This window comes from Mobula birostris (genome assembly GCF_030028105.1).
Source record: "Mobula birostris isolate sMobBir1 chromosome 8 unlocalized genomic scaffold, sMobBir1.hap1 SUPER_8_unloc_1, whole genome shotgun sequence".
NCBI classification, from domain to species: Eukaryota; Metazoa; Chordata; class Chondrichthyes; order Myliobatiformes; family Myliobatidae; genus Mobula; species Mobula birostris.
The window spans coordinates 796,609-810,764 of NW_027274036.1; positions in this window are offsets into that span (position 1 = coordinate 796,609).

Here is a 14,156-nt window from a genome sequence, read left to right on the forward strand (position 1 = left end):
AATAAGCTGTCATCTCAGTGCCCACAATGCTCTGACTTCAAATTAATGTACATTTCAATTTTACTCAAATGTACTGACTGCAAAGCTAATGGAAACACCTTTGGTTTACTTCTCACATGATTCTGAGTTGTTTGAAAGTTGTTTCATGTTTCTGCTCCTCAAGAAAAAAAAGTTGTTTTCTCAGAGCATACAATGCTCTGACATGACAGCAGTATACATTTGAATTTTACTCAAATCTACTGAATGCAAACCTAATGGAAACACTTTGCGTTTACTTCCCGCATGAATCTGAGTAGCTTGAAAGTAGTTTCATGCCTCTGCTCATCAAGACAAAAAATTTCATTTCTCAGTCCGCACAACGTTTTGACCAAAGAATGAGTATACATTTCTGTTATACTCAAAAATACTGACTGCATACTTAAAGGAAACGGCTTAGATGAAGTTCCCACATGATTCTGACTTGTTTGGAAGTAGTTTCATCCTTCTGCTCATTAAGAGAAAAAAGTTGTCATCTCAGTGCACAGAATGCTCTGACTTCAAAGTAATGTACATTTCAATTTTACTCAAAAGTACTGACTGCAAAGCTAATAGAAACAGCTTTGGTTTACTTCTCACATGATTCTGAGTTGTTTGAAAGTTGTTTCATGCTTCTGCTCCTCAAGACAAAAAAGCTGTTTTCTCAGAGCATACAATGCTCTGACATTACAGCAGTATACATTTGAATTTTACTCAAATCTACTGAATGCAAACCTGATGGAAACACATTGGGTTACTTCCCACATGATTCTGAGTAGCTTGAAAGTAGTTTCATGCCTCTGCTCATCAAGAAAAATAATTTTTTTTCTCAGTCCACACAACGTTTTGACCAAAGAATGAGTATACATTTCTGTTATACTCAAAAATACTGACTGCATACTCAATGGAAACAGCTTAGATGAAGTTCCCACATGATTCTGACTTGTTTAGAAGTAGTTTCATGCTTCTGCTCATTAAGAGAAAAAGTTGTCATCTCAGTGCACACAATGCTCTGACTTCAAAGTAATGTACATTTCAATTTTACTCAAAAGTACTGATTGCAAAGCTAATGGAAATATCTTTGGTTTACTTCCCACATGTTTCTGAGTAGCTTGAAAGTAGTTTCATGCCTCTGCTCATCAAGACAAAAAAGTTCTTTTCACAGTCCACACAACGCTTTGACCAAAGAATGAGTATACATTTCTATTATTCTCAAAAATACTGACTGCATACTCAATGGAATCAGCTTAGATGAAGTTCCCACATGATTCTGACTTGTTCGGAAGTAGTTTCATGCTTCTGCTCTTTATGAGAAAAAACTTGTCATCTCAGTGCACACAATGCTCTGACATCAAAGTAATGTACATTTCAATTTTACTGAAAAGTACTGACTGCAAAGCAAATGGAAACACCTTTGGTTTACTTCTCACATGATTCTGAGATGTTTGAACGTTGTTTCATGCTTCTGCTCCTCAAGACAAAAAAGCTGTTTTCTCAGAGCATACAATGCTCTGACATTACAGCAGTATACATTTGAATTTTACTCAAATCTACTGAATGCAGACCTGATGGAAACACATTGGGTTGACTTCTCACATGTTTCTGAGTAGCTTGAAAGTAGTTTCATGCTTCTGCTCATCAAGACAAAAATTTCTTTTCTCAGTCCACACAACGCTTTGACCAAAGAATGAGTATACATTTCTATTATACTCAAAAATACTGACTGCATATTCAATGGAAACGGCTTTGATGAAGTTCCCACATGATTCTGACTTGTTTGGAAGTAGTTTCATGCTTCTGCTCATTAAGAGAAAAAAGTTGTCATCTCAGTGCCCACAATGCTCTGACTTCAAAGTAATGTACATTTCAATTTTACTCAAAAGTATTGACTGCAAAGCTAATAGAAACACCTTTTGTTTACTTCTCACATGATTCTGAGTTGTTTGAAAGTTGTTTCATGCTTCTGATCCTCAAGAAAAAAAAGCTGTTTTCTCAGAGCATACAATGCTCTGACATGACTGCAGTATACATTTGAATTTTACTCAAATCTACTGAATGCAAACCTGATGGAAACACATTGGCTTTACTTCCCACATGATTCTGAGTAGCTTGAAAGTAGTTTCATCCCTCTGCTCATCAAGACAAAAAAGTTCTTTTCTCAGTCCGCACAACGCTTTGACAAAAGAATGAGTATACATATCTGTTATACTCAAAAATACTGACTGCATACTTAAAGGAAACAGCTTAGATGAAGTTCCCACATGATTCTGACTTGTTTGGAAGTACTTTCATCCTTCTGCTCATTAAGAGAAAAATGTTGTCATCTCAGTGCACAGAATGCTCTGACTTCAAAGTAATGTACATTTCAATTTTACTCAAAAGTACTGACTGCAAAGCTAATAGAAACAGCTTTGGTTTACTTCTCACATGATTCTGAGTTGTTTGAAAGTTGTTTCATGCTTCCGCTCCTCAAGACAAAAAAGCTGTTTTCTCAGAGCATACAATGCTCTGACATTACAGCAGTATACATTTGAATTTTACTCAAATCTACTGAATGCAAACCTAATGGAAACACTTTGCGTTTACTTCCCACATGAATCTGAGTAGCTTGAAAGTAGCTTCATGCCTCTGCTCATCAAGACAAAAAATTTCATTTCTCAGTCCGCACAACGTTTTCACCAAAGAATGAGTATACATTTCTGTTATACTCAAAAATACTGACTGCATACTTAAAGGAAACAGCTTAGATGAAGTTCCCACATGATTCTGACTTGTTTGGAAGTAGTTTCATCCTTCTGCTCATTAAGAGAAAAAAGTTGTCATCTCAGTGCACAGAATGCTCTGACTTCAAAGTAATGTACATTTCAATTTTACTCAAAAGTACTGACTACAAAGCTAATAGAAACAGCTTTGGTTTACTTCTCACATGATTCTGAGTTGTTTGAAAGTTGTTTCATGCTTCTGCTCCTCAAGACAAAAAAGCTGTTTTCTCAGAGCATACAATGCTCTGACATTACAGCAGTATACATTTGAATTTTACTCAAATCTACTGAATGCAAACCTGATGGAAACACATTGGGTTACTTCCCACATGATTCTGAGTAGCTTGAAAGTAGTTTCATGCCTCTGCTCATCAAGAAAAATAATTTTTTTTCTCAGTCCACACAACGTTTTGACCAAAGAATGAGTATACATTTCTGTTATACTCAAAAATACTGACTGCATACTCAATGGAAACAGCTTAGATGAAGTTCCCACATGATTCTGACTTGTTTAGAAGTAGTTTCATGCTTCTGCTCATTAAGAGAAAAAGTTGTCATCTCAGTGCACACAATGCTCTGACTTCAAAGTAATGTACATTTCAATTTTACTCAAAAGTACTGATTGCAAAGCTAATGGAAATAGCTTTGGTTTACTTCCCACATGTTTCTGAGTAGCTTGAAAGTAGTTTCATGCCTCTGCTCATCAAGACAAAAAAGTTCTTTTCACAGTCCACACAACGCTTTGACCAAAGAATGAGTATACATTTCTATTATTCTCAAAAATACTGACTGCATACTCAATGGAATCAGCTTAGATGAAGTTCCCACATGATTCTGACTTGTTCGGAAGTAGTTTCATGCTTCTGCTCTTTATGAGAAAAAACTTGTCATCTCAGTGCACACAATGCTCTGACATCAAAGTAATGTACATTTCAATTTTACTGAAAAGTACTGACTGCAAAGCAAATGGAAACACCTTTGGTTTACTTCTCACATGATTCTGAGATGTTTGAACGTTGTTTCATGCTTCTGCTCCTCAAGACAAAAAAGCTGTTTTCTCAGAGCATACAATGCTCTGACATTACAGCAGTATACATTTGAATTTTACTCAAATCTACTGAATGCAGACCTGATGGAAACACATTGGGTTGACTTCTCACATGTTTCTGAGTAGCTTGAAAGTAGTTTCATGCTTCTGCTCATCAAGACAAAAATTTCTTTTCTCAGTCCACACAACGCTTTGACCAAAGAATGAGTATACATTTCTATTATACTCAAAAATACTGACTGCATATTCAATGGAAACGGCTTTGATGAAGTTCCCACATGATTCTGACTTGTTTGGAAGTAGTTTCATGCTTCTGCTCATTAAGAGAAAAAAGTTGTCATCTCAGTGCCCACAATGCTCTGACTTCAAAGTAATGTACATTTCAATTTTACTCAAAAGTATTGACTGCAAAGCTAATAGAAACACCTTTTGTTTACTTCTCACATGATTCTGAGTTGTTTGAAAGTTGTTTCATGCTTCTGATCCTCAAGAAAAAAAAGCTGTTTTCTCAGAGCATACAATGCTCTGACATGACTGCAGTATACATTTGAATTTTACTCAAATCTACTGAATGCAAACCTGATGGAAACACATTGGCTTTACTTCCCACATGATTCTGAGTAGCTTGAAAGTAGTTTCATCCCTCTGCTCATCAAGACAAAAAAGTTCTTTTCTCAGTCCGCACAACGCTTTGACAAAAGAATGAGTATACATATCTGTTATACTCAAAAATACTGACTGCATACTTAAAGGAAACAGCTTAGATGAAGTTCCCACATGATTCTGACTTGTTTGGAAGTACTTTCATCCTTCTGCTCATTAAGAGAAAAATGTTGTCATCTCAGTGCACAGAATGCTCTGACTTCAAAGTAATGTACATTTCAATTTTACTCAAAAGTACTGACTGCAAAGCTAATAGAAACAGCTTTGGGTTACTTCTCACATGATTCTGAGTTGTTTGAAAGTTGTTTCATGCTTCCGCTCCTCAAGACAAAAAAGCTGTTTTCTCAGAGCATACAATGCTCTGACATTACAGCAGTATACATTTGAATTTTACTCAAATCTACTGAATGCAAACCTAATGGAAACACTTTGCGTTTACTTCCCACATGAATCTGAGTAGCTTGAAAGTAGCTTCATGCCTCTGCTCATCAAGACAAAAAATTTCATTTCTCAGTCCGCACAACGTTTTCACCAAAGAATGAGTATACATTTCTGTTATACTCAAAAATACTGACTGCATACTTAAAGGAAACAGCTTAGATGAAGTTCCCACATGATTCTGACTTGTTTGGAAGTAGTTTCATCCTTCTGCTCATTAAGAGAAAAAAGTTGTCATCTCAGTGCACAGAATGCTCTGACTTCAAAGTAATGTACATTTCAATTTTACTCAAAAGTACTGACTACAAAGCTAATAGAAACAGCTTTGGTTTACTTCTCACATGATTCTGAGTTGTTTGAAAGTTGTTTCATGCTTCTGCTCCTCAAGACAAAAAAGCTGTTTTCTCAGAGCATACAATGCTCTGACATTACAGCAGTATACATTTGAATTTTACTCAAATCTACTGAATGCAAACCTGATGGAAACACATTGGGTTACTTCCCACATGATTCTGAGTAGCTTGAAAGTAGTTTCATGCCTCTGCTCATCAAGAAAAATAATTTTTTTTCTCAGTCCGCACAACGTTTTGACCAAAGAATGAGTATACATTTCTGTTATACTCAAAAATACTGACTGCATACTCAATGGAAACAGCTTAGATGAAGTTCCCACATGATTCTGACTTGTTTGGAAGTAGTTTCATGCTTCTGCTCATTAAGAGAAAAAGTTGTCATCTCAGTGCACACAATGCTCTGACTTCAAAGTAATGTACATTTCAATTTTACTCAAAAGTACTGATTGCAAAGCTAATGGAAACACCTTTGGATTACTTCTCACATGATTCTGAGTTGTTTGAAAGTTGTTTCATGCTTCTTCTCCTCAAGACAAAAAAGCTGTTTTCTCAGAGCATACAATGCTCTGACATTACAGCAGTATACATTTGAATTTTACTCAAATCTACTGAATGCAAACCTGATGGAAACACATTGGGTTTACTTCCCACATGATTCTGAGTAGCTTGAAAGTAGTTTCATGCCTCTGTTCATCAAGACAAAAAAGTTCTTTTCTCAGTCCACACAACGCTTTGACCAAAGAATGAGTATACATTTCTATTATTCTCAAAAATACTGACTGCATACTCAATGGAATCAGCTTAGATGAAGTTCCCACATGATTCTGACTTGTTTAGAAGTAGTTTCATGCTTCTGCTCATTAAGAGAAAAAAGTTGTCATCTCAGTGCACACAATGCTCTGACTTCAAAGTAATGTACATTTCAATTTTACTCAAAAGTACTGACTGCAAAGCTAATGGAAACACCTTTGGTTTACTTCTCACATGATTCTGAGATGTTTGAAAGTTGTTTCATGCTTCTGCTCCTCAAGGCAAAAAAGCTGTTTTCTCAGAGCATAAAATGCTCTGACATTACAGCAGTATACATTTGAATTTTACTCAAATCTACTGAATGCAAACCTGATGGAAACACATTGGGTTTACTTCCCACATGTTTCTGAGTAGCGTGAAAGTAGTTTCATGCCTCTGCTCATCAAGACAAAAAAGTTCTTTTCTCAGTCCACACAACGCTTTGACCAAAGAATGAGTATACATTTCTATTATTCTCAAAAATACTGACTGCATACTCAATGGAAACAGCTTAGCTGAAGTTCCCACATGATTCTGACTTGTTTGGAAGTAGTTTTATACTTCTGCTCATTAAGAGAAAAAAGTTGTCATCTCAGTGCACACAATGCTCTGACTTCAAAGTAATGTACATTTCAATTTTACTCAAAAGTACTGACTGCAAAGCTAATGGAAACACCTTTGGTTTACTTCTCACATGATTCTGAGTTGTTTGAAAGTTGTTTCATGCTTCTGCTCCTCAAGACAAAAAAGCTGTTTTCTCAGAGCGTACAATGCTCTGACATTACAGCAGTATACATTTGAATTTTACTCAAATCTACTGAATGCAATCCTGATGGAAACACATTGGGTTCACTTCCCACATGATTCTGAGTAGCTTGAAAGTAGTTTCATGCCTCTGCTCATCAAGACAAAAAAGTTATTTTCTCAGTCCGCACAATGCTTTGACCAAAGAATGAGTATACATTTCTATTATTCTCAAAAATACTGACTGCATACTCAATGGAAACAGCTTAGATGAAGTTCCCACATGATTCTGACTTGTTTGGAAGTAGTTTCATGCTTCTGCTCATTAAGAGAAAAAAGTTGTCATCTCAGTGCACACAATGCTCTGACTTCAAAGTAATGTACATTTCAATTTTACTCAAAAGTACTGACTGCAAAGCTAATGGAAACACCTTTGGTTTACTTCTCACATGATTCTGAGTTGTTTGAAAGTTGTTTCATGCTACTGCTCCTCAAGACAAAAAAGCTGTTTTCTCAGAGCAGACAATGCTCTGACATTACAGCAGTATACATTTAAATTTTACTCAAATCTACTGAATGCAAACCTGATGGAAACACATTGGGTTTACTTCCCACATGATTCTTAGTAGCTTGAAAGTAGTTTCATGCCTCTGCTCATCAAGACCAAAAAGTTCTTTTCTCAGACCACACAATGCTTTGACCAAACAATGAGTATACATTTCTATTATACTCAAAAATACTGACTGCATACTCAATGGAAACAGCTTAGATGAAGTTCCCACATGATTCTGGTTTGTTTGGAAGTAGTTTCATGCTTCTGCTCATTAAGAGAAAAAAGTTGTCATCTCAGTGCACACAATGCTCTGACTTCAAAGTAACGTACATTTCAATTTTACTCAAAAGTACTGACTGCAAAGCAAATGGAAACACCTTTGGTTTACTTCTCACATGATTCTGAGATGTTTGAAAGTTGTTTCATGCTTCTGCTCCTCAAGACAAAAAAGCTGTTTTCTCAGAGCATACAATGCTCTGACATTACAGCAGTATACATTTTAATTTTACTCAAATCTACTGAATGCAAACCTGATGGAAACACATTGGGTTTACTTCCCACATGTTTCTGAGTAGCTTGAAAGTAGTTTCATGCCTCTGCTCATCAAGACAAAAAAGTTCTTTTCTCAGTCCACACAACGCTTTGACCAAAGAATGAGTATACATTTCTATTATTCTCAAAAATACTGACTGCATACTCAATGGAAACAGCTTAGCTGAAGTTCCCACATGATTCTGACTTGTTTGGAAGTAGTTTTATACTTCTGCTCATTAAGAGAAAAAAGTTGTCATCTCAGTGCACACAATGCTCTGACTTCAAAGTAATGTACATTTCAATTTTACTCAAAAGTACTGACTGCAAAGCTAATGGAAACACCTTTGGTTTACTTCTCACATGATTCTGAGTTGTTTGAAAGTTGTTTCATGCTTCCGCTCCTCAAGACAAAAAAGCTGTTTTCTCAGAGCATACAATGCTCTGACATTACAGCAGTATACATTTGAATTTTACTCAAATCTACTGAATGCAAACCTAATGGAAACACTTTGCGTTTACTTCCCACATGAATCTGAGTAGCTTGAAAGTAGTTTCATGCCTCTGCTCATCAAGACAAAAAATTTCATTTCTCAGTCCGCACAACGTTTTCACCAAAGAATGAGTATACATTTCTGTTATACTCAAAAATACTGACTGCATACTTAAAGGAAACAGCTTAGATGAAGTTCCCACATGATTCTGACTTGTTTGGAAGTAGTTTCATCCTTCTGCTCATTAAGAGAAAAAAGTTGTCATCTCAGTGCACAGAATGCTCTGACTTCAAAGTAATGTACATTTCAATTTTACTCAAAAGTACTGACTACAAAGCTAATAGAAACAGCTTTGGTTTACTTCTCACATGATTCTGAGTTGTTTGAAAGTTGTTTCATGCTTCTGCTCCTCAAGACAAAAAAGCTGTTTTCTCAGAGCATACAATGCTCTGACATTACAGCAGTATACATTTGAATTTTACTCAAATCTACTGAATGCAAACCTGATGGAAACACATTGGGTTACTTCCCACATGATTCTGAGTAGCTTGAAAGTAGTTTCATGCCTCTGCTCATCAAGAAAAATAATTTTTTTTCTCAGTCCGCACAACGTTTTGACCAAAGAATGAGTATACATTTCGGTTATACTCAAAAATACTGACTGCATACTCAATGGAAACAGCTTAGATGAAGTTCCCACATGATTCTGACTTGTTTGGAAGTAGTTTCATGCTTCTGCTCATTAAGAGAAAAAGTTGTCATCTCAGTGCACACAATGCTCTGACTTCAAAGTAATGTACATTTCAATTTTACTCAAAAGTACTGATTGCAAAGCTAATGGAAACACCTTTGGATTACTTCTCACATGATTCTGAGTTGTTTGAAAGTTGTTTCATGCTTCTTCTCCTCAAGACAAAAAAGCTGTTTTCTCAGAGCATACAATGCTCTGACATTACAGCAGTATACATTTGAATTTTACTCAAATCTACTGAATGCAAACCTGATGGAAACACATTGGGTTTACTTCCCACATGATTCTGAGTAGCTTGAAAGTAGTTTCATGCCTCTGTTCATCAAGACAAAAAAGTTCTTTTCTCAGTCCACACAACGCTTTGACCAAAGAATGAGTATACATTTCTATTATTCTCAAAAATACTGACTGCATACTCAATGGAATCAGCTTAGATGAAGTTCCCACATGATTCTGACTTGTTTAGAAGTAGTTTCATGCTTCTGCTCATTAAGAGAAAAAAGTTGTCATCTCAGTGCACACAATGCTCTGACTTCAAAGTAATGTACATTTCAATTTTACTCAAAAGTACTGACTGCAAAGCTAATGGAAACACCTTTGGTTTACTTCTCACATGATTCTGAGATGTTTGAAAGTTGTTTCATGCTTCTGCTCCTCAAGGCAAAAAAGCTGTTTTCTCAGAGCATAAAATGCTCTGACATTACAGCAGTATACATTTGAATTTTACTCAAATCTACTGAATGCAAACCTGATGGAAACACATTGGGTTTACTTCCCACATGTTTCTGAGTAGCGTGAAAGTAGTTTCATGCCTCTGCTCATCAAGACAAAAAAGTTCTTTTCTCAGTCCACACAACGCTTTGACCAAAGAATGAGTATACATTTCTATTATTCTCAAAAATACTGACTGCATACTCAATGGAAACAGCTTAGCTGAAGTTCCCACATGATTCTGACTTGTTTGGAAGTAGTTTTATACTTCTGCTCATTAAGAGAAAAAAGTTGTCATCTCAGTGCACACAATGCTCTGACTTCAAAGTAATGTACATTTCAATTTTACTCAAAAGTACTGACTGCAAAGCTAATGGAAACACCTTTGGTTTACTTCTCACATGATTCTGAGTTGTTTGAAAGTTGTTTCATGCTTCTGCTCCTCAAGACAAAAAAGCTGTTTTCTCAGAGCGTACAATGCTCTGACATTACAGCAGTATACATTTGAATTTTACTCAAATCTACTGAATGCAATCCTGATGGAAACACATTGGGTTCACTTCCCACATGATTCTGAGTAGCTTGAAAGTAGTTTCATGCCTCTGCTCATCAAGACAAAAAAGTTATTTTCTCAGTCCGCACAATGCTTTGACCAAAGAATGAGTATACATTTCTATTATTCTCAAAAATACTGACTGCATACTCAATGGAAACAGCTTAGATGAAGTTCCCACATGATTCTGACTTGTTTGGAAGTAGTTTCATGCTTCTGCTCATTAAGAGAAAAAAGTTGTCATCTCAGTGCACACAATGCTCTGACTTCAAAGTAATGTACATTTCAATTTTACTCAAAAGTACTGACTGCAAAGCTAATGGAAACACCTTTGGTTTACTTCTCACATGATTCTGAGTTGTTTGAAAGTTGTTTCATGCTGCTGCTCCTCAAGACAAAAAAGCTGTTTTCTCAGAGCATACAATGCTCTGACATTACAGCAGTATACATTTAAATTTTACTCAAATCTACTGAATGCAAACCTGATGGAAACACATTGGGTTTACTTCCCACATGATTCTTAGTAGCTTGAAAGTAGTTTCATGCCTCTGCTCATCAAGACCAAAAAGTTCTTTTCTCAGACCACACAATGCTTTGACCAAACAATGAGTATACATTTCTATTATACTCAAAAATACTGACTGCATACTCAATGGAAACAGCTTAGATGAAGTTCCCACATGATTCTGGTTTGTTTGGAAGTAGTTTCATGCTTCTGCTCATTAAGAGAAAAAAGTTGTCATCTCAGTGCACACAATGCTCTGACTTCAAAGTAACGTACATTTCAATTTTACTCAAAAGTACTGACTGCAAAGCAAATGGAAACACCTTTGGTTTACTTCTCACATGATTCTGAGATGTTTGAAAGTTGTTTCATGCTTCTGCTCCTCAAGACAAAAAAGCTGTTTTCTCAGAGCATACAATGCTCTGACATTACAGCAGTATACATTTTAATTTTACTCAAATCTACTGAATGCAAACCTGATGGAAACACATTGGGTTTACTTCCCACATGTTTCTGAGTAGCTTGAAAGTAGTTTCATGCCTCTGCTCATCAAGACAAAAAAGTTCTTTTCTCAGTCCAAACAACGCTTTGACCAAAGAATGAGTATACATTTCTATTATTCTCAAAAATACTGACTGCATACTCAATGGAAACAGCTTAGCTGAAGTTCCCACATGATTCTGACTTGTTTGGAAGTAGTTTTATACTTCTGCTCATTAAGAGAAAAAAGTTGTCATCTCAGTGCACACAATGCTCTGACTTCAAAGTAATGTACATTTCAATTTTACTCAAAAGTACTGACTGCAAAGCTAATGGAAACACCTTTGGTTTACTTCTCACATGATTCTGAGTTGTTTGAAAGTTGTTTCATGCTTCTGCTCCTCAAGACAAAAAAGCTGTTTTCTCAGAGCGTACAATGCTCTGACATTACAGCAGTATACATTTGAATTTTACTCAAATCTACTGAATGCAATCCTGATGGAAACACATTGGGTTCACTTCCCACATGATTCTGAGTAGCTTGAAAGTAGTTTCATGCCTCTGCTCATCAAGACAAAAAAGTTATTTTCTCAGTCCGCACAATGCTTTGACCAAAGAATGAGTATACATTTCTATTATTCTCAAAAATACTGACTGCATACTCAATGGAAACAGCTTAGATGATGTTCCCACATGATTCTGACTTGTTTGGAAGTAGTTTCATGCTTCTGCTCATTAAGAGAAAAAAGTTGTCATCTCAGTGCACACAATGCTCTGACTTCAAAGTAATGTACATTTCAATTTTACTCAAAAGTACTGACTGCAAAGCTAATGGAAACACCTTTGGTTTACTTCTCACATGATTCTGAGTTGTTTGAAAGTTGTTTCATGCTACTGCTCCTCAAGACAAAAAAGCTGTTTTCTCAGAGCATACAATGCTCTGACATTACAGCAGTATACATTTAAATTTTACTCAAATCTACTGAATGCAAACCTGATGGAAACACATTGGGTTTACTTCCCACATGATTCTTAGTAGCTTGAAAGTAGTTTCATGCCTCTGCTCATCAAGACCAAAAAGTTCTTTTCTCAGACCACACAATGCTTTGACCAAACAATGAGTATACATTTCTATTATACTCAAAAATACTGACTGCATACTCAATGGAAACAGCTTAGATGAAGTTCCCACATGATTCTGGTTTGTTTGGAAGTAGTTTCATGCTTCTGCTCATTAAGAGAAAAAAGTTGTCATCTCAGTGCACACAATGCTCTGACTTCAAAGTAACGTACATTTCAATTTTACTCAAAAGTACTGACTGCAAAGCAAATGGAAACACCTTTGGTTTACTTCTCACATGATTCTGAGATGTTTGAAAGTTGTTTCATGCTTCTGCTCCTCAAGACAAAAAAGCTGTTTTCTCAGAGCATACAACGCTCTGACATTACAGCAGTATACATTTTAATTTTACTCAAATCTACTGAATGCAAACCTGATGGAAACACATTGGGTTTACTTCCCACATGTTTCTGAGTAGCTTGAAAGTAGTTTCATGCCTCTGCTCATCAAGACAAAAAAGTTCTTTTCTCAGTCCACACAACGCTTTGACCAAAGAATGAGTATACATTTCTATTATTCTCAAAAATACTGACTGCATACTCAATGGAAACAGCTTAGATGAAGTTCCCACATGATTCTGTCTTGTTTGGAAGTAGTTTCATGCTTCTGCTCATTAAGAGAAAAAAGTTGTCATCTCAGTGCCCACAATGCTCTGACTTCAAAGTAATGTACATTTCAATTTTACTCAAAAGTACTGACTGCAAAGCTAATGGAAACACCTTTGGTTTACTTCTCACATGATTCTGAGTTGTTTGAAAGTTGTTTCATGCTTCTGCTCCTCAAGACAAAAAAGCTGTTTTCTCAGAGCGTACAATGCTCTGACATTACAGCAGTATACATTTGAATTTTACTCAAATCTACTGAATGCAAACCTGATGGAAACACATTGCGTTCACTTCCCACATGATTCTGAGTAGCTTGAAAGTAGTTTCATGCCTCTGCTCATCAAGACAAAAAAGTTCTTTTCTCAGTCCGCACAATGCTTTGACAAACAATGAGTATACATTTCTATTATTCTCAAAAATACTGACTGCATACTCAATGGAAACAGCTTAGATGAAGTTCCCACATGATTCTGACTTGTTTGGAAGTAGTTTCATGCTTCTGCTCATTAAGAGAAAAAAGTTGTCATCTCAGTGCACACAATGCTCTGACTTCAAAGTAATGTACATTTCAATTTTACTCAAAAGTACTGACTGCAAAGCTAATGGAAACACCTTTGGTTTACTTCTCACATGATTCTGAGTTGTTTGAAAGTTGTTTCATGCTTCTGCTCCTCAAGACAAAGAAGCTGTTTTCTCAGAGCATACAATGCTCTGACATTACAGCAGTATACATTTAAATTTTACTCAAATCTACTGAATGCAAACCTGATGGAAACACATTGGGTTTACTTCCCACATGATTCTGAGTAGCTTGAAAGTAGTTTCATGCCTCTGCTCATCAAGACAAAAAAGTTCTTTTCTCAGTCCACACAATGCTTTGACAAAGAATGAGTATACATTTCTATTATTCTCAAAAATACTGACTGCATACTCAATGGAAACAGCTTAGATGAAGTTCCCACATGATTCTGACTTGTTTGGAAGTAGTTTCATGCTTCTGCTCATTAAGAGAAAAAAGTTGTCATCTCAGTGCACACAATG